This window comes from Bacillus rossius, chromosome 10 (genome assembly GCF_032445375.1).
Source record: "Bacillus rossius redtenbacheri isolate Brsri chromosome 10, Brsri_v3, whole genome shotgun sequence".
Taxonomy (NCBI): domain Eukaryota; kingdom Metazoa; phylum Arthropoda; class Insecta; order Phasmatodea; family Bacillidae; genus Bacillus; species Bacillus rossius.
Genome location: NC_086337.1, coordinates 58996054 through 59015371, shown reverse-complemented (window position 1 = coordinate 59015371; position 19318 = coordinate 58996054). Strand labels below are relative to the sequence as shown.

Sequence of the window (19318 nt, the reverse complement as noted above, 5' to 3'; positions counted from 1 at the left end):
GCAGCTGAAAACGTTCTTTTGCAGAGTTGTCGACGGCGAGCTTTGCTTGAATCGCTCTCACAATTACTACTATCAAGTGCAAGGGCAATTACACATCACACGAAGAAAGTGGTGTGATTTTGTCGTTTGGACAACGAAAGGCATTTCAATAGAAAGAATTGTGAGAGATGATTGTTTCTGGCTTGAGAAAATGGAGTCAAAATTGTTGCGATTTTTTAACAACTGCTTGTTGCCAGAGCTTGCTGATCCATGTCGTCCCAGGGGACAACCGATTCGTGAGCCAGAATATATTGTCGCGGGTTGAAATTTTGCAGGGTTGTTGAAATCAAATTTAGGGACTTTACTGACGGGACTCTGGGCTGGCTGCTCTGTTCACTCGTCAGCGCAAGTGGCGTGACCATGTAATTGGGGCACGGGGCCGGCGCGGCGCGCTGCGGGCTTGCAGAATTTTGTTTGTTTGTTTGGCCGCGCGCTGGCGCAGCCACGGGCCGCAGTTACTGGGGCGCGCTGTCGTAACAAGCCGCGCGGTGTGGCCTGCACATTGGGGTAGAGGGGGGGTAGTCTTCCCAGATGTTCTAGTTAGTTGTTTAGTAAATTTGACTTCAATAACGAGCTTTTGTTATGGTAGGCGCGGCAGGGCGCGCGAATTTAAGCGCAAGTGATTGGTGACTCGGGGCTCACTCAGGCGGAGGCTATGCGTCTCACCTGTGGTCACGAGTTGTTAGTTCGTTCGTGATGTAGGAATTCAAGCTTTCGGGCGGAGGCTATGGCCAACGCCAGAGGCCACGAGCCGTTTAATTCGTAATGTAGTTTAAGTTAGGTCATAATGTAGTCATCTTCAAGCTTTCGGGCGGAGGCAATGGCCCTCGTCACTAGTCGTTTAGTTATAATTTTTAAAATGTAATGTTCGTTCGGGAGTTCAAGGGCAGGAGAGGCCCCTACGTTAGTTTTAAGTAATCGATCAAGAAAGGCTTTTCGGAAAATGTGAGTATGGACTTATCTTGGTTTTAATTTTAAGTATTAATTATGATTTGAGGTATTCGGAAGGACTAGGGAAGTGTTTAGTGAAGTTCTCTCATTTTCTCTCTTGTGTAAGGTCGTTCAATCGTTAAGGAAGTAAAGAAGAGTATTGTTTTAAATTTTAATCCCGATGTGTAAATGTTCGTCAATAATGATGTTGATTATTTGACTTTAAGAATAAAATAATTTTAATTTAGTATTATGTTATTTTGCAAAATCTCCTTAGTTCAGCTCTCACCAGACATCCTGTACGGGATGACGAACCTATGATCCTAGGTACAGTAAAGTATTTTATGAAGTTAAGACTAGTTGATGCCAAGCGAGTTGTTTCTATGTAAAGAGCTACGATTCTCGCCCCCCCCCTCTGAAGGTGGATCGTGACAGAAATGGCGGTGGCACCGGCTAGGTGCACGTGACAATATTATACAGGCACAAGAAAGTCGTTCAAAGAAACGCAAAATTTCAGATGTGTGAATTTTGAGAGACAGAAATTGTGTGGCTGACGAGAACTCTTTTTTTTAATTTGATACAGTGATGCTTTATATCTGATAAAAAAATTCTAATTATTGTTTACTTCTCATGCTTTTACAAATTGAACAGTACTGTAAATGTATTTGATGACATAAGCAATAGTAAGTTATTAGCTGATATTGAATACAAACATTTTTTTTTCATGACTACAAAAAATAAGGTTCTCTGGTTGGCGAGTGATTATATTATACTAATGTCAAAAAGATGTTATCGGGAAAAAATAAATGAAGTTATTTTATACCACTGATTCACTACCCATAAAATCAAACTGTAACGTCTTTGCAACTAGTATCTCATACAAGAAATATATAACATATTCGTGCTTCATTTTGTATAAAAATAAAACACATATATAATATCGGGAGACAGCCTTGAAAATCGTGCATATCACCAACATGGCCAATCAGACTCACAGTCATGTTTACGATAGCAAGACAGCTAGCAAACCAGTTCAGTTTATATGCAGCTTAACTGAAAAATTTATTCAATATTTTCGGGGTGGTTTTACGCTCAAAATTAATACAAAACCAAATCAGCAATCCTTGTATTATCATTTATAATACTACAAAATATCTTCCATTTCCTTCGAATTGTATTGAGCACTAAAATATTGATTTACTTTTGGCCCAGATTTTATTCGACGATACTCTGTAGAGTTTAGCTTGTTTGCATTCTTTATTTATTAGGTCTAAATCATGGCCAAATTTATTGAAGTGTAACACAAATTATATATTTGTGTGTGCCTGGTTAGGAATTTGTATGATGTACTTACTAGAAAAACTATGTCATATCAGTGTAATAGTTGTACCCTTACAAGCGTTGAATATTTATGAAACATTTTATTTATTTTGTTTTTAAAGCCGCAGACTTGTATTTTATTTATTGCATTTAGACAACAACATGCGTCCGTGTTTTCTACATTGCACGCTCTGTAATATTTTGAATGTTATAGTAATTTTTGCTTTTTAAAATCTGTGATTTATGTGCAGTAGAATGATTTGTAATTTATGATTATTTATTTTCATATTTTTAATGAGCCATTTGCTAATATTATATACACTTCTCCATTTATTATAATAAACACATATTCCATTATTGGAATTATTTCAGAATGGGAATCACAAGACTACAAAAACTATTCTCCTGCATAAGAAAGGTGATAATACCAGTAAAGAAAATTATCGTCCGAGAGCAATTACGTCTTATATTTAGGGACACCTGTATTTCGCTAATACATTTCATGTCAAGGTATTTAACAAAACACTGTAGATTTTTCTTGTAATTATTGGCTGTGGTCGGTGAAGGCTGTTTTCCCGCACTTGACGGGGCCAATGAGGACGTAGTTACCGTACTGCTGCACGCCCGCAATTCGCCAAACCTCTAAGAAAAAAAAGCTACAGTAATGTGTGAAATAGCCTGACACGAGATGTATTCACGAAATACAGGTGTCCTTAATTATATCGAAAAATATTTGAACATTGTATGATAATTTTAAGTATGAAAAGTACAAAATACTTTCAAATTTAATACATGGTTTTACATCAACTCTAAGCACTAAAACCCATACTGCTTATTATCTACAAAATAAATCTATACACGGCAACTGATTATGAATCAGTTGAGTTTTTTTTATAAAGCATCTAAGGCCTTGATTGTATAAATATATTGTTGGATAAATTAACTAAACTAGGAATACTATAAAATGCACAAAAATAGAAGAGTTTGATCTCAATGACATAAAGCATAATTTATCTATTTAGCACAGCCTGTATAATTGCTTCCCCATTGTCAAGACTAAAATTAAAAAAACTGCGAAAGAAGCAGTATAAAATATCTATCTCATTATCTTTGCGGGTGACTCAAATATCATACAAACAAAACGAAACGCAAGAAAGCATATTTTAAACACTGTAAATAACTTAGATTTTAAATAAAAGGATAATAATCAGTCTGTAAAATTTAGTTTTAACGATGAGTTGTAAACAGAACATCAAACATATATCATAGGTGTTACTGCGAACAGAGAACTCTCACAAACAATACAATTCCTTTCTGCGCAACCTACAAGCTCCGGTACCTTCTGTAAAAAAAATATATAAATGTAAAACTTTTCCGGAAGTCGTACCATGGTAATGACTAAAATATGTAGCCTTACTTCTAAATCTAATTATCTAGAGAACAAATTGTATTACATTATTTTCATGATTTAAACGGTAGCAAAATTAACACCTACATACGAACAGAAGTTTGCTCTTTTATTCATTTTTTTAGTTACGTGATAATTTTTTTGAGTTATAAAGAAATCCAACTTAAACAGTAAAAAAGAAAGGCTTTTAATGAAAAAACCTACTCAGTCATTATAGATAACTGTTCAAACCATTTAAGATTCATCCTGTTACATAAATTTTTATATTCATATACATCTAATGTATACACATATCAGAAAAAAGGCAATAAATTCATATTAACTTCATTATCAAACTATAATAAAACACAAAATACACTTGCAGAGAACCACCAAATATATTGTGTGTTTCTGCAATGAGTTAAACTTTAAAATTGACTTTATTATTTCAAAAAAATAATTTAAAACTCCAAGCAAATGTAAGAACACGTCTTCTAGATATAATGTAAGATTATAATGCCGTGTCCGAATTCGCCTGAAGAATATACTTGTAGATACTTTGGAAGTGACTTTGCAAGACTGTCAGAAATGGACGTGAAGTATGTATGCTATGCAATACGCAAGTAAATGAGTCTGTGTAATTCTCGCGTACTTGAAGTTGAAAATACTTCTTCATTTGAAATATTTTTGGTCATATTTTATATATCATTTAAATAATTTAAGAGGACGTAAAATAAATATAATTTATTTTGTATTTTACTGGTATCTATAAATAAATTGACAAAATTAATTTTTGTATATGGATGTTTAAAACGAAGTTTCAACAAACACATGTACATATTTAGCCTACAGATCGTTACTACAAAACAAAAGTACAATAATAATGTATGTTGCCGTAAATTCACGTGACAGCGATGAAGTGTTAAAAAAAAAGGACTAATTTCACATGCGTTTAAAAATAAAATCTAAACATCCTTTTCGGCTGGCTAAACATTGAACTTATCCGGATTCGTTAAAGGCAAGTGAAGTACGTAAGGTTGCAAACATGTAACTGCATTACTTTCTGATTAATTTTAATAAAATTATGCATATATCCAAAAAATGTTCAGTTAAAATTAGTATTGTATTGTATTTTATTTTATTGTATTGGTGTTTGTATCTGGGTATATTTTTATTGTGTGTTTAAGATTTATTGACTTTTGTGCCTCATGTACTTTTGGTGAAAAATGAAAATGTAATTATGTATTATTATCAGGGCCCAAAGCAAAAATATTTGTATTTTGTATGAATGTAAGTATTTTATTATGTAAATTTTTATTACTTACAAATATTTCGTACTCATAATATCTAGTTTCCATTTGTCTTAAGACATAATAAAATGATATACTAAGCAAAAAATGTTTATTGGTTCGCAATTTTTCATTGTTACAATATTTTAAAATGAAAAATTTGCTATTCAGCAATATCAACTTCTAAAACGTGAGTAAAAATTATCATTAAATTATATCAATGGAATATTTATTGCATTAGTATTCCTTGCTCCTAATCACTTACTCTGGTTGATTACCTTCCTTATAACCTCAGTGATCTCGTAATTTATGTACACCTTTTTCCCACTAAGACGATTCAGGTGCAGATTCTGGAGCAGTGTTTTTTTTTATGTACGGATGTGTCAATAAATCCATCAGTTTGGTGGTGGTGTTGGGGGGGGGGATAATACTACTCTTAAAATATCACTTTATCTGTATGCACGATAAAATATCCTTGGTTAGCTCCCTCCGAAATATTCTTATACAACCTATGACGTGTAGCCTACTCCTTAGATATTTTAAAACACGTTTGATTGCGTAGAGAAGGCGATTCTTCGAGTATGTGGCCCTTTCATAATTAAATTATTATTATTATTATTAGTTACAACTGATGTTTATTTCGAGCCTCTTTGACATCCAGTTCATACATAAAAAACGAACTACCAGTGATGCTTGACGTCACCAGTAGGGATAGCGTGAAGGAGCTCCTCATTTCGCCAGACGCGACTGGCATACACAAGTATTTATATTGCAATAATAAATTACTAAATGATAGTTTAATTTTCGAAAATATGATTATATTTTTTACAAGAAGTACGAATGCCAGGACATTTACTAATAACGTTTTTAAACATCACATATAAAAAAAAAAGTGTAATCAAAAGCCACAGGTCAGCTAAAAAAGCAAACAAAAACTTTTTTCTAGCTCTAGCCTCATGTATACATACATAAAAACATAATACATTTAAAACACTAAAATTAATGCAATAACCTGCAATATTTTGAAGACAGATATTCAGCTACAAAAAATTATCCGATAGTATAAAAAGTTCGCCTGTATATATATATATATATATATATATATATATATATATATATATATATATATATATAGTTGCACAGAAAAATACAGTTCTAATCAGATATCAATATAGCAAATAATACCGTTTTGCAACATAAAGTCATGCTATTAGATGGTCAACGTTCAACTGTTTGTATAATACACATACGCACACACCTGTGACAAAATGTGGAAAAAAAAAATAATTTTGTAGAAGCGCAAAACCTTTGTAGTACTCAGTTAAAAATTATTATTTTTTTTTACAGGGGCAGGAAAACTACATTACTGGCCAGTTTATTTGAATGTAGTGGTTAGCTGTGAACGAGCGTTCTTGCAAAAGAGACCAAATCTGACAGTTTTGGCCACATAATCACCGCAGTAAAACATACAATTTGTATATCGTATATGTGTAGTGCACCAAATTAATATTTATTATAATTACCTTGGGTTGCACTCGGTTACGTACAGGTTTCTAACTGAAATGTACCAAAAATAGTAATATTTATTCCCTTGCGCTTTGTTGAGGATCGAGTAGTCTTGAGTGGGTGTGGTGGAAAGGGACAGAATGGCAAAGGGATTGGAAATCTAAATGCTCGCCGAGGCAGAGTACACTCTTCCCCCACCCCCCTCTTCCAGACCTGTCGTAAACATGACACCCCGCTGGGAGATAAGAATTCTGAGAACAGCGTCCTCTTTCCCCCCCCCCCTCCCCCCCCCCACCCAATCCTTTTTCAGCGCGTCGCTACATCGTTCAGCCCTACTACTAGTGCGCTCTGTTGAGGACAAAGATAACTACGCGTGTCTTTGCCAGCTCGCGAGAAACTCAGGATCTTAGCCTTAAGCGTGGCAGTAAATTTTCTTTTAGAATTCAGCTATAGAGACAAATTATGTAATGGTTGTACAAAAATCCTGGCTACGGCCTTACCCTGACCCTGCCCACTTTGGGAGGTGCCCCAATAAGGCCCCTCTCCACAATATTAAGGTACATAGCGGTGCCCCCCCCCCCCCCCCCTAAATGTGTAGTGCCGCCCTGGTACACTATCTCCAAGTATGTACATGTGTGTTGTGTGTGTTGTGTTGGCAACGGGTAACGACGCCGCTCGCACCAGCAAGGTTGGGTGTGGTCAGTGCTGTGTCGATAGCCACGCCCCTCAGCGCCCCCTCTTCCCACCCCTCACGCGGTAGCATCCTCAACTATTTTGCTTACATAAATACGTGTTGTTTTTGCTCATTAGCTTTGGTCAATCCGTTACATAACTATCGTTTACTGTTTATAAAATGCTTTGCACACTTATAAAGTATTTATTTAATAGTTTTTTAGAAACAGCAAGACTAATTTTTATGTCAATCCTAGCATGAACTAAGAGCATGTAATTGCGTTGCACACAGTTTCAAATTAATCTTTCATGTGTAGCCTTTCCCACGTATTACTTAATTTTGGAATATCAGTCATAAATCGATTTATTAAAAAAAAAATTTTTATAAGGGTTTTGGAAAACCCAAAATTTTTATCTATTGGTATGAAACAAAGACACTATGCACGTCTGTCTGTTCGCTTGCTAGACCTACTTCGAAACTACACAATGGACTGACGTGGTTTTCACCATCACTTAGAGTATTCCTTCCGGAAGGTTCATGTGTATAATACATTCATATTGAATTTAAAGATAGTAGAGAAATCTCATTTTGTAATAAGTCGTAAAAAGATGCTATTAAGGCGCTTACATGGCTTACGCTGACTCCTACATAACTGATACATCAAATTATAAAGTACTACAGAATAGTAGGTCTTAAAATGGCCTACAAAAAATCGGCAATAGCATATGTGTATTGTATTTTATAAGTATGGCTCACAGTAACAATAACAATTTTTAACTAGCCTTATCAGTGTAAACCTTTAAATAAATATTTATTAAATTTATAAAATATTTACGATAGTTATATAAGGAATGTATTTAAAACAACGGGCATAAACACATCATTGAAGTAAAATAATTTAGGATACTTGCTTCTCGCAGCCGGGTATAGAGATACGAGTTTTCCAGGAAAGTATTTTATAAACGATTTTATACAAACAGAACCAAATAAAACGTACTTTTTGTCTTTCTTTACAACTTTCAACATAATAACTCACCATTAAATTGGGTAGGAGGGTAGGACCCATGCTACCCTCAACCAACTGAAAGGAACAAAAAGTTCTTGTTTAAACAATTCCTACCAGTTTGTATAAAATAGATTAGTGTATAATTGTTAACACTTCAAATAACATTGTATATACACATATTCAACCATCAGAACATACAGACGATGGTTTAATGGTAACTATTAAACCCCTCTCGTACGCCGGCGCAAGCGCAGTAGTTCTCGTACGCCGGCGCAAGCGCAGTAGTTCTCGTACGCCGGCGCAAGCGCAGTAGTTCTCGTACGCCGGCGCAAGCGCAGTAGTTCTCGTACGCCGGCGCAAGCGCAGTAGTTCTCGTACGCCGGCGCAAGCGCAGTAGTTCTCGTACGCCGGCGCAAGCGCAGTAGTTCTCGTACAGTGGCGCCCATACAGTAGTTCTCCTACAGTGGCGCCCATACAGTAGTTCTCCTACAGTGGCGCCCATACAGTAGTTCTCATACAGTGGCGCCCATACAGTAGTTCTCATACAGTGGCGCCCATACAGTAGTTCTCATACAGTGGCGCCCATACAGTAGTTCTCATACAGTGGCGCCCATACAGTAGTTCTCATACAGTGGCGCCCATACAGTAGTTCTCATACAGTGGCGCCCATACAGTAGTTCTCATACAGTGGCGCCCATACAGTAGTTCTCATACAGTGGCGCCCATACAGTAGTTCTCATACAGTGGCGCCCATACAGTAGTTCTCATACAGTGGCGCCCATACAGTAGTTCTCATACAGTGGCGCCCATACAGTAGTTCTCATACAGTGGCGCCCATACAGTAGTTCTCATACGGTGGCGCCCATACAGTAGTTCTCATACAGTGGCGCCCATGCAGTAGTTCTCATACAGTGGCGCCCATACAGTAGTTCTCATACAGTGGCGCCCATGCAGTAGTTCTCGTACGGTGGCGCCCGTACAGTAGTTCTCGTACGGTGGCGCCCATACAGTAGTTCTCATACAGTGGCGCCCATGCAGTAGTTCTCGTACGGTGGCGCCCGTACAGTAGTTCTCATACGGTGGCGCCCATACAGTAGTTCTCATACGGTGGCGCCCATGCAGTAGTTCTCATACAGTGGCGCCCATACAGTAGTTCTCATACAGTGGCGCCCATACAGTAGTTCTCATACAGTGGCGCCCATACAGTAGTTCTCATACAGTGGCGCCCATACAGTAGTTCTCATACAGTGGCGCCCATGCAGTAGTTCTCATACAGTGGCGCCCATACAGTAGTTCTCATACAGTGGCGCCCATACAGTAGTTCTCATACAGTGGCGCCCATACAGTAGTTCTCATACAGTGGCGCCCATACAGTAGTTCTCATACGGTGGCGCCCATACAGTAGTTCTCATACAGTGGCGCCCATACAGTAGTTCTCATACGGTGGCGCCCATACAGTAGTTCTCATACAGTGGCGCCCATACAGTAGTTCTCATACAGTGGCGCCCATACAGTAGTTCTCATACGGTGGCGCCCATACAGTAGTTCTCATACAGTGGCGCCCATACAGTAGTTCTCATACAGTGGCGCCCATGCAGTAGTTCTCATACAGTGGCGCCCATACAGTAGTTCTCATACAGTGGCGCCCATACAGTAGTTCTCATACAGTGGCGCCCATACAGTAGTTCTCATACAGTGGCGCCCATACAGTAGTTCTCATACAGTGGCGCCCATACAGTAGTTCTCATACAGTGGCGCCCATGCAGTAGTTCTCGTACGGTGGCGCCCGTACAGTAGTTCTCATACGGTGGCGCCCATACAGTAGTTCTCATACAGTGGCGCCCATACAGTAGTTCTCATATCAAAGTGACTCAAGCCACCTAGCCTAGATCTCAGTTGATGATAGATTTTTTTAGGATAAATTATGATTTTGCCCCAGGTACTGCACTTATCTTTTCACTTTCCGCCTCACCTCAAACACCCCCCCCCCCCCCAACTACACAATAATTGTCCTGACATCAGCACTTCCTAAATATCCTACATGTGCTACTATAGCCCATCCGCCCCACTAACAAAACACTCCTCTTATAACCCAATGTTTATGGAGGAATGCAATATCCTCATTATGAGAACCAAACTATTTATTCTTAAAATAAAAACTTATGTTTCAGCTATTATGACATATTTGTCCAAACTTTATATTACCGTCACATCCATTTCTCACACAAAAAACTCTTGGAATGTGTTGTGATGTATCTCTATGAGAGGAAGTGGACAAATACACAGTAGCCAAGATGGCCAGATGAAGCATGTGTTTTTGTCTTGAGTTGGTTCACCAATCCCTTCCAATCCAATATATAACATGGCGCTGCGGACTAATTGTTTAGCATATCGACGCTATAATGCGGTGGTATAAACAAGAAAAAAATAAATTAAGATTTGGGAGGACGGTACGGTAATGATGACGGTGAAGTGAACATAACCCAAACAAGAGATGGACGGGCTAAAACCACCGAGAACGTTTAGCTTTGATGGGGATCTGGCGGTTAATTGGAAACGGTGGAAACAACAGTTCCAGATCTACATGACAGCCACAGGGGGCGAGAGCAAGAGTGAAGAGGTAAAAATAGCCACTTTATTACATGTGGTTGGTGAAGAGGCGCAAGACCTATATTATACACTGGATGTATCCGAGAAAAACAGGAAGGAGTATAAAACAGTTTTGCAGAGTCTGGAATCATACTTTCTTCCAAAGACCAATCAGAGTGTTGAGCGGCACAAGTTTAATAATCGTGTACAACAGGAAAGTGAAACGTTTGACTCTTTTATAACTGCACTCCGGCGACTTAGTGCTAATTGTGGTTACGAAGGCCTACGAGATGACATGATAATAGACCGAATCGTGTGCGGAGTACGTGACACGCGTCTAAAAGACAGGTTATTAAGAGAACCAAATATGACCCTCGCAAAGGCGGTACAGATATGTAAAGCGGCAGAACAAACGCAGGAGTTATTGGAAGCTATAGAGAAAAAGGAAGCGGTGCATGAAGTTTACACGAGCAGCTATGCAGAAGCAGGAAGACAGGACACCTCTACCAAGAGAGACGAACACCAGGGGAGGCTACATACACAAAGGAATACAGATGGATATAGGGCTGGACAGTACAACAACAAGCAACACCTGCCCAACAACATTCACCACTCCAAAGGCAATGGCTATCAGCGTGGATGTGGCGGGAAGCAGAGGTTTCCTACAAGTAAGGCAACCTTTGGACACAGAGTATTATCCTAGCAGCGAAGGTATGTACAATAAACATAACTATGTAGAGCAAGGGTGTCAGAGGTGCGGACTGCAACATACAAACTCTAGTTGTCCGGCATTCAAGGAAATATGTAGAAAATGTAACAAACGGGGACACTTCGCACGAGTATGTAGATCTAAATCTGTACATGAAATAAACAGACAGGGGACTGATGCTCATTGTGTGAATGATCTGATGTTAGGGTGCATTACTACCAATCAGTCGGACGAGGTTACAGGTGAAAGACAAGGACAGTGTAATGTGCATGGTAAAGTAATGGATGTTAAATCTAGAGAGTGTAAAATTGGTGACATGGAAACTGAGTGGTTTTGTAAATTGAAAGTGTCACCTAATCATTATGTCAACTTTAAAGTAGATACAGGAGCTCAGGTTAATGTTTTACCTGAGGACACCTTTCTTACATTACAAAAGAGAAGTGATGCCTTGCTCACGTCAAATGTTAAACTCAAAAGTTATGCGGGTACTGAAATACCTGTGATAGGCAAGTGTTTCTTACATTGTCATACGCCACGAGGACAATCAGGGGTACTAGAGTTCCAGGTTACGAGAGTAAAAAATTCAGTACCTATAGTAGGGTTGACTGGCATCCAACAATTACAAATACTTCAAAGGGTGGAACTCATAGGAGCTCACCAAGACCCACACATCACAAGTCTGCTTTCACAATATAAAAATTTATTTGAGGGTCTTGGAGAGATAAAAGTTCATCCACGTACCTTAGTGCTACGAGAGGGTAGTAAGGCACCAGCGGCCGTATTTCAGAGAATACCGTTCGCACTCCATGATAAGTTGAGGGAGGAGATTAATAGGATTATCAAACTTAAGGTAGTGGAGAAAGTAGAGGAGCCAACAGATAGGCTCAATCCTATAGTAATTGTAAGGAAGCCATCAGGGGACATACGGGTTTGTCTTGACCCACAGTCTTTAAATGCAGCAACTATGAGAGAACACTGCAAGATGCCAACATTTGAGGAAGTCACTGTAAAAATGAAAGGAGCCCAGTATTTCAGCACATTGGATGCAAATAGGGGTTTTTGGCAAATAGGCCTCACAGATGAAAGTTCAAAACTAACCACTTTTGATTCTCCATTACATGGAAGACTTCGGTTTACACGCTTACCGTATGGCTTGACCTGTGCTCCGGAAATTTTTTACAGTGTCTTCAGCCAATTGTTCATAGATCTGGAAGGAGTACAGGTGTATGTAGATGATGTTATAGTTTTTGGTGTTGATAGAGCGGAGCATGATCGAAGGATGGAACAAGTTCTCAAACGAGCAAAACAAATGAATGTTACATTTAATCTAGAGAAGTGTAAGTTTGGACTTACGGAAGTCAGGTATATTGGGCACATATTTGGGAAAGACGGCATTAGGACAGATATGGATAAGGTGAGGGCCATCTTAGAATTCCCGGAACCTAAAAACGTGACAGAATTACAAAGGTTCTTGGGAATGGTCAACTATTGGAGAAAATTTGTACCCAATATTTCGGAAAAAACAGATGCGTTACGTGGGTTGTGTCGAAAGAATGTTGTTTGGTCATGAAACGACCAACACCACACAACATTTGAACACTTAAAAACACTTTTGACCTCCACACTTATCCTACAGTATTTTGATCATGACGATGAGGTAGTGCTGTCAGTAGATGCGTCACAGAACGGCTTAGGAGCGGTTTTGATGCAATCTAAAGGCCCAGTAGCGTTCGCATCCAAATCACTATCTCCTGCGCAAAAGAATTACGCACAAATAGAAAAAGAGCTCCTTGCAATTGTGTATGGCTGTGAGCGATTTCATCAATACCTCTATGGCCGCAAAGTTTTAGTAGAGACGGACCACAAGCCGTTGGAGGCTATATTCAAAAAACCGCTCGAAAAATGTCCTCTAAGATTACAAAGAATGAGAATTAAATTGCAGAATGACAACTTAACGTTAAAATATGTGCCGGGTAAAGATCTCATAGTCGCGGATGCGTTATCAAGGGCAGGAGGTCCAGACGACAAACTAGAATTACACGAACAGGAAATAGCAGCTCATCAGGGCATGGTAGTGCATTTCATACAAGCAACTCAGGACATGTGGGAAAGACTACGGTTAGAAACCTTGAGAGATGAGACTTAAAGGCATCATAATGAATGGATGACCTAAAGAGAGAACACAGGTAGAAGCTAACATAAGACCCTTTTGGTCATACAAGGAAGATTTAACAGTACACGAGGGAGTTATTTTTAAAGACAAACAGATAGTAGTTCCGCAGAGTATGAGACAGGATCTGTTAGACAGAGTCCATTATGGACACATGGGGATACTGGCGTTAGGGACCAATGTAGGAGTTAGATGTGGTGATGCATGGAAAAGGGGCAATATTGTCAGAATTCTCGATAGACCCAGGGGTTACCGGGTGTGTTTAGAGAATGGGTATGAAGTTGAAAGGAACCGGAGACATCTAATGGATAATTTTACGGGAAAACCTTTTGAAAGGATACGAGAGGAAATATCGCAAGCTCAGGAAGATCAACAATCAAATAATCAACTACACATGCAGGATGACGTAGTTCAGAATAGACCAACACAGCCTCTTGAGGATAGTAACATGGTAGATTTTAAAGGGTTTGATGAGACAGAAGTTGGCCAAGGGCACGGTTATAGAGAATGGGATTTTAGAAAAGGACGTGAGGAAGGCATAGTAGAAAATACAGTAATGTCAAGGTCAGGAAGAGTAATAAAAACACCAGTGTACTTGAATGACTATGTACCTTAGAAGTTGTGATGTATGTCTATGAAGGAAGTGGATCAGTGTATGTTCAGTGTATTTACAGGATTAATTGTAAACACAAATAGATATGTTGTGATGTATGTCTATGAAGGAAGTGGATCAGTGTACCTATGTTCAGTGTATTTACAGGATTAATTGTAAACACAAATAGATATGTTGTGATGTATGTCTATGAAGTGGATCAGTGTATGTTCAGTGTATTTACAGGATTAATTGTAAACACAAATAGATAACTTCTAATGAATGTAGGAACTGGAAAAAAGGCAGATGTTGTGATGTATCTCTATGAGAGGAAGTGGACAAATACACAGTAGCCAAGATGGCCAGATGAAGCATGTGTTTTTGTCTTGAGTTGGTTCACCAATCCCTTCCAATCCAATATATAACAGAATGGTGATTAGCCAACTTGGAAATCATCCCCTTTGATAAATCTCTTACACCATAGGACGGCATCCACTTGGAATGAACTTCAAAGGATTTTAGTGCCTGTCATATTTAAATTTCAGGAAATAACAAATGATTAAATGTATTTTGTATTATTAAATTAAATTAAAATATGCTGTCAACATTATTTCATACAATTTTCTCTTTATTTAAAGCTAGCACATGGTAGGTTTAATTTGTAGGCCTATTATATTTTGTGGACTTATTTTATGTGGCGAAGTTAAGGCACCTTGTCAAAAACTTAACCACATAAACATTTACAAAGGATTACTTATGAGAAAGTCAAATGAATTATATAAAACTAAATACAATACTATACAAACAGTTAAATTAAAAATATCTCCCACACGATTGCATGGCTCTGTGCAAGGGCTGGAATACAAATTAGCCTGTAATGGTTTTAAATTACATTAACTATTACTGAACACATTCTGTAGGTACTACACAAAATTATAAACAAAATAATTTAGAAGAATACCCCCTTATGTAGCACACTTGATTTTGACATCTATTAAGTGTCTTGTTATGTAAGTACAAAAATCCTTTGAAACTTGTGTGAAGATCATACTATAAATACTACAAGTCATCAAAATCAATGATAAAATTTATCATTTATCTTATTTAATAAGAGTTAGATGGTACCAGTGTCAGTGAATTTTAATCACTGCTGACCATTAAACATATTGTAATGAAAACAATGTACGAGAATTTCTCTGTTGAAATTTCCTATATAAAAAAAAGTACAAGCATCCAACTAGACTAGTATAAATTTACTTTATATAAATTAGCTGTCTAAACTACTTTTATAAAAAAAAAACTTGTTTAAAGTGGTTTCCAAAGCATATTAAATCTGAAACTACGTAGCAACGACTACTAACTCTGTTGGGATGAAATCCTTTGCCACTTGATTCCGAAAGCCGTCGTGCAAGAGCAAAAGGTCTGTGTGCAACAACTCCCTTGACAGTCCCTTTATATTAAACCTTTTAGACTTCTCCCCCAACACATTAAAATTTTATAAAATTTTTTACAAAACTTTATCCGTAAATTAATTGCACAACCTTGACACACAACCAACAGAGGGAATTCTACAGTTTCAGCTAAGATCAAGCAATGATGAAGCACTGCAATTTCAGAAACTATGTATTTAAAAAAACTGAATGTTAAACTTCATTAAAATGAGAGAATAAATCCAGCTGAAACACTGACCACACAGAGATGAAAAAATGATTATATAAAAAACTAACTTACCTTTCAAACAGCACAACCAGAGAGCAGAAACAGTAGTTAGGCCTTTTCGACAGCCAACAGCAGTTTCTACACAGAGAATAATTTTGTAAAAGAAAATGTCATGAGTGTGGTGTATAGAAATTTGTATAGCGTGTTAAATTGAGTAGTTTTATTCATTTAGTATCTTTGTTAGATTATTAATTTTGCATACTATTAAAAAAGTACCTAGATAGTACATGACACAACCTGGAAACATCAACTTTATAAATATGGTATTTAAACGAGGGTATCCAACAAAACCCACAAACAAATTTTCCCTGACCAAAACATAGGTATCTATTTTTGATTGATAGATACAATTGAGATTTTTAAAACAAAACAACTAATACAAATTTTTGCACTTATTAGTAACACTACCAGTCACTACACACTTACAGATTCTTCAACATTGTGATGAAACCATTTACACAATAACAACGACCTTGGGAACTAAGGACAATGAGATGTTTCTGTCATCACACTCCGAGGCACCGCTTCATTTCATTTTATTCTCAGCCAACGAAACACAATTATGTCATGAGCCTTGACAATAATACAGAGGACATTCACACTTCACAAACAAGAATATGAGAAACATAGACTTGACTTACAACAACTTGGAAAAAAAATCCCCCAAGCTACATAAAATTTCAATAAAAAATCTAATACACAACCAATATGAACTTAAAAAATGTTTGAGATAAAATGATTTTAGTGCAATGGCAAGCATTTGGAGTAGGGCCTAATAGCATTACAAAATCTTTAATAATTATCTTCCAGGTATTCGTCGACTGTAAAAATGCTTTCTTAGCCCATGGGCGTGGAACCTGGGACAGGCCAATTACTACATGTGTTGTATATGCACCACCATGTAACTTTCATTTTGGATTGTTGTTTATCGCGATTATGTTAGACTCATAGGCACCAAATCTGGACCAATCCCAGCAAGGCGTCAGAACGCCGGCACCGGTATACAGGTATCAGTATTTTGTTCATTGTCTCACTCTTAAGGTATCGTCACAAGCTATAGGCAAGTGTGTGTTGTTTTCGTTGATTATTATTGCTGTTGCAGTACCTACTTGTGTTTTACTGGGCTGAAGTAGGTTGAATTCTGGATCTGAATCCAGTACGCTGCCAATACCACAACACAAACAGCAGTATACACATACCACCACAAACGTATTGTGCAACACAGCACCCACACTACAACGGAAATATCACTGAGTGGCAGGTTGCATACGCAACCATGTATATCATAACACACTACTACTACCACCTTAACACAAGCACTATTACACACAGCGATAGGGACATCATACCCCGGAAGCAATCGATGGAGCATATTAAACTAGAATTGGTTCCCTTTCCCTCTAGTGTGAGGGCTTATTTCTTTCCTTCAAGAAGTCTTCCATACTTTCGTCTGCTCTCCCTTTATTGAGTTGGAAAGTCTTGCTGTGACTATGATAGTCTGGATTTCTGCAGAGTATTCTCCATCAAACAGTTATACCGTTTCTGCCTAACCATTTGAGGCCAACAAGTTTAGCAACTGTCACTTGTGATGACACCAAAGTTTCAACATGCCAAGTGTTTAGGAGTAGAACTTTGATCTTGACACTGCTATTTATCCAACTGTCATGTGAATTTTTTTGGTGAACTTTCTGTATCACATTCCCAAGTTAATACATTGATCTTGATGGCACAATCCTGTATACATTGATCCTGTGGTACATGATGCTTGCGGTTTTAATTTGAAACGTCGAAAGATCATGGACAGAACAAAAACTTGTTATTAAAAAAATAATTATGATCATAAGTTGAACACAAAATTTTTTTTTCACAAGACTTAACAATATTAGTTTGTATTTTGATATTTTTGTTTGGATAAGATCTTTCGACTTAGAAAATTAAAACAGCAACCATCATGTACCCCAGGATCAATTATACAGGATCGTGCCATCAGGATCAAGGAATAAACTTGGATACGCGACTACATAACAATTACAATTTCTTTTTGTTTTTGCTTTTAGATGAAAATACTTGCCTATTTAGTTTCCAAATAGTAAAGACGCAGCATTAACCAAATTATGCTTTAGTGTCAAAGTTTCATTCAATGAGAAATTGCAAGATTTGAGGATTTCCAAATTCTTTCAATGCTAACACAACCTTGTGTAACAATACATTTCCAGCAGTCATTTGCACCTCAAAAAGTCAATGTTCTAGTTCCTACTCAAAGAAATTCAAACTTTATAGTAAAGAGCTATTAAAACTGTTTATAGCATACCTTATAGTCTACTAAACATATTTTAAGTAGATTTTTTTTTCCATCTCTCTACTCCCTAGAGTTCTTCATAGCACACACCTATCTACCTGCCACATTCTAGCTTTTATTTTGCATTGTTAATTGATCGGGAAGAAACTAGGAAACATGAGTGGTAAAAATATCATTAAAATTTATTTTTAAAAATCTTTAAACTCACAGTTGTTCTTCCTCCTTAACCACGAAAGCGTTAAATTAACTACACGCAGTCACGCAGACGCCTGCCTAAAGTACCACTGGAGAAACTTAATCATAATCATTAAAGGTTCTGCTCTTGCAACATAAAATTTCTCAACTAATTAAGATTGTGAATGACATCAAAGCAGGTTTGTAAATACTATGCATGTCAAAATGGAAAAAAAAAAATATATATATATAAAAACATATGCTTCATTTCTTTGTTTTTTTACAATGAATGTTATTTAATTTGACCTCACAATGCCAACAACCAACAAAAATATGCAATTAACTAGTTTCTCACCTCACAAACTGCGTTCAGATAGGAAACTAAATATCAATAACAATCAACACCTTCAGATAACGCGTTCAATCCCAATTTAACAGCTACAAAAATTACACATCCGTCAAACTAAGGTGTCAAACTGCCGAAAGCCGCACTGTGGCCGCACCGTCTGCTACTGATGACCAACACAACGAATACTAATACCAATATGCAAACACTTTATCATAGCCAAATTAGGTCCATGTGTGTGTGTGGTATAACCAATAATAGTCCCTATTTTAAGGTGTAAATATTTATTTCATGCTGAATTATTACCTTAATATTTTTTCTTAGGTTTTCGTTTCAAATACTAAACATTTTTTAATACATTTGGAGTATTTTTATCCATATCACTTATTGCTTTTTAATTACATATAAATAACTAAAATAAATTTCTTCAGTTCGTGAACACACACATACACACACACATTCATGTAAACTTCAGTTTTTAATTTATAGAAATTTTCTGTAGAATTATATAATAACACTACCAGTAACCACAGAAAACTAGAAACATGCAAGTAACATGAAATGAATATA

At 37.2% G+C, this 19318-nt stretch overlaps 1 protein-coding gene across 9 annotated transcripts in view; it reads right to left on the bottom strand.

Moving 5' to 3' along the window:
* LOC134536278 (synaptosomal-associated protein 25) overlaps positions 1 to 19146 on the bottom strand; it is a 110213-nt gene extending 91067 nt beyond the window's left edge. Inside the window, exons 1-2 of one of the 9 annotated variants that reach the window (XM_063376015.1) lie at positions 19055 to 19146; positions 15942 to 16007 (exon numbers count right to left, since the gene is read on the bottom strand). The gene's annotated coding sequence lies outside the window, so the exon portion shown is untranslated. Of the gene's footprint in view, positions 1 to 15941; positions 16008 to 18240; positions 18390 to 18436; positions 18603 to 18757; positions 18939 to 19054 lie in introns of those variants that run through there. The other 8 variants (XM_063376002.1, XM_063376004.1, XM_063376007.1 and 5 more) reach the window with 8 other exon arrangements.
* Positions 19147 to 19318: the final 172 nt, after the last annotated feature.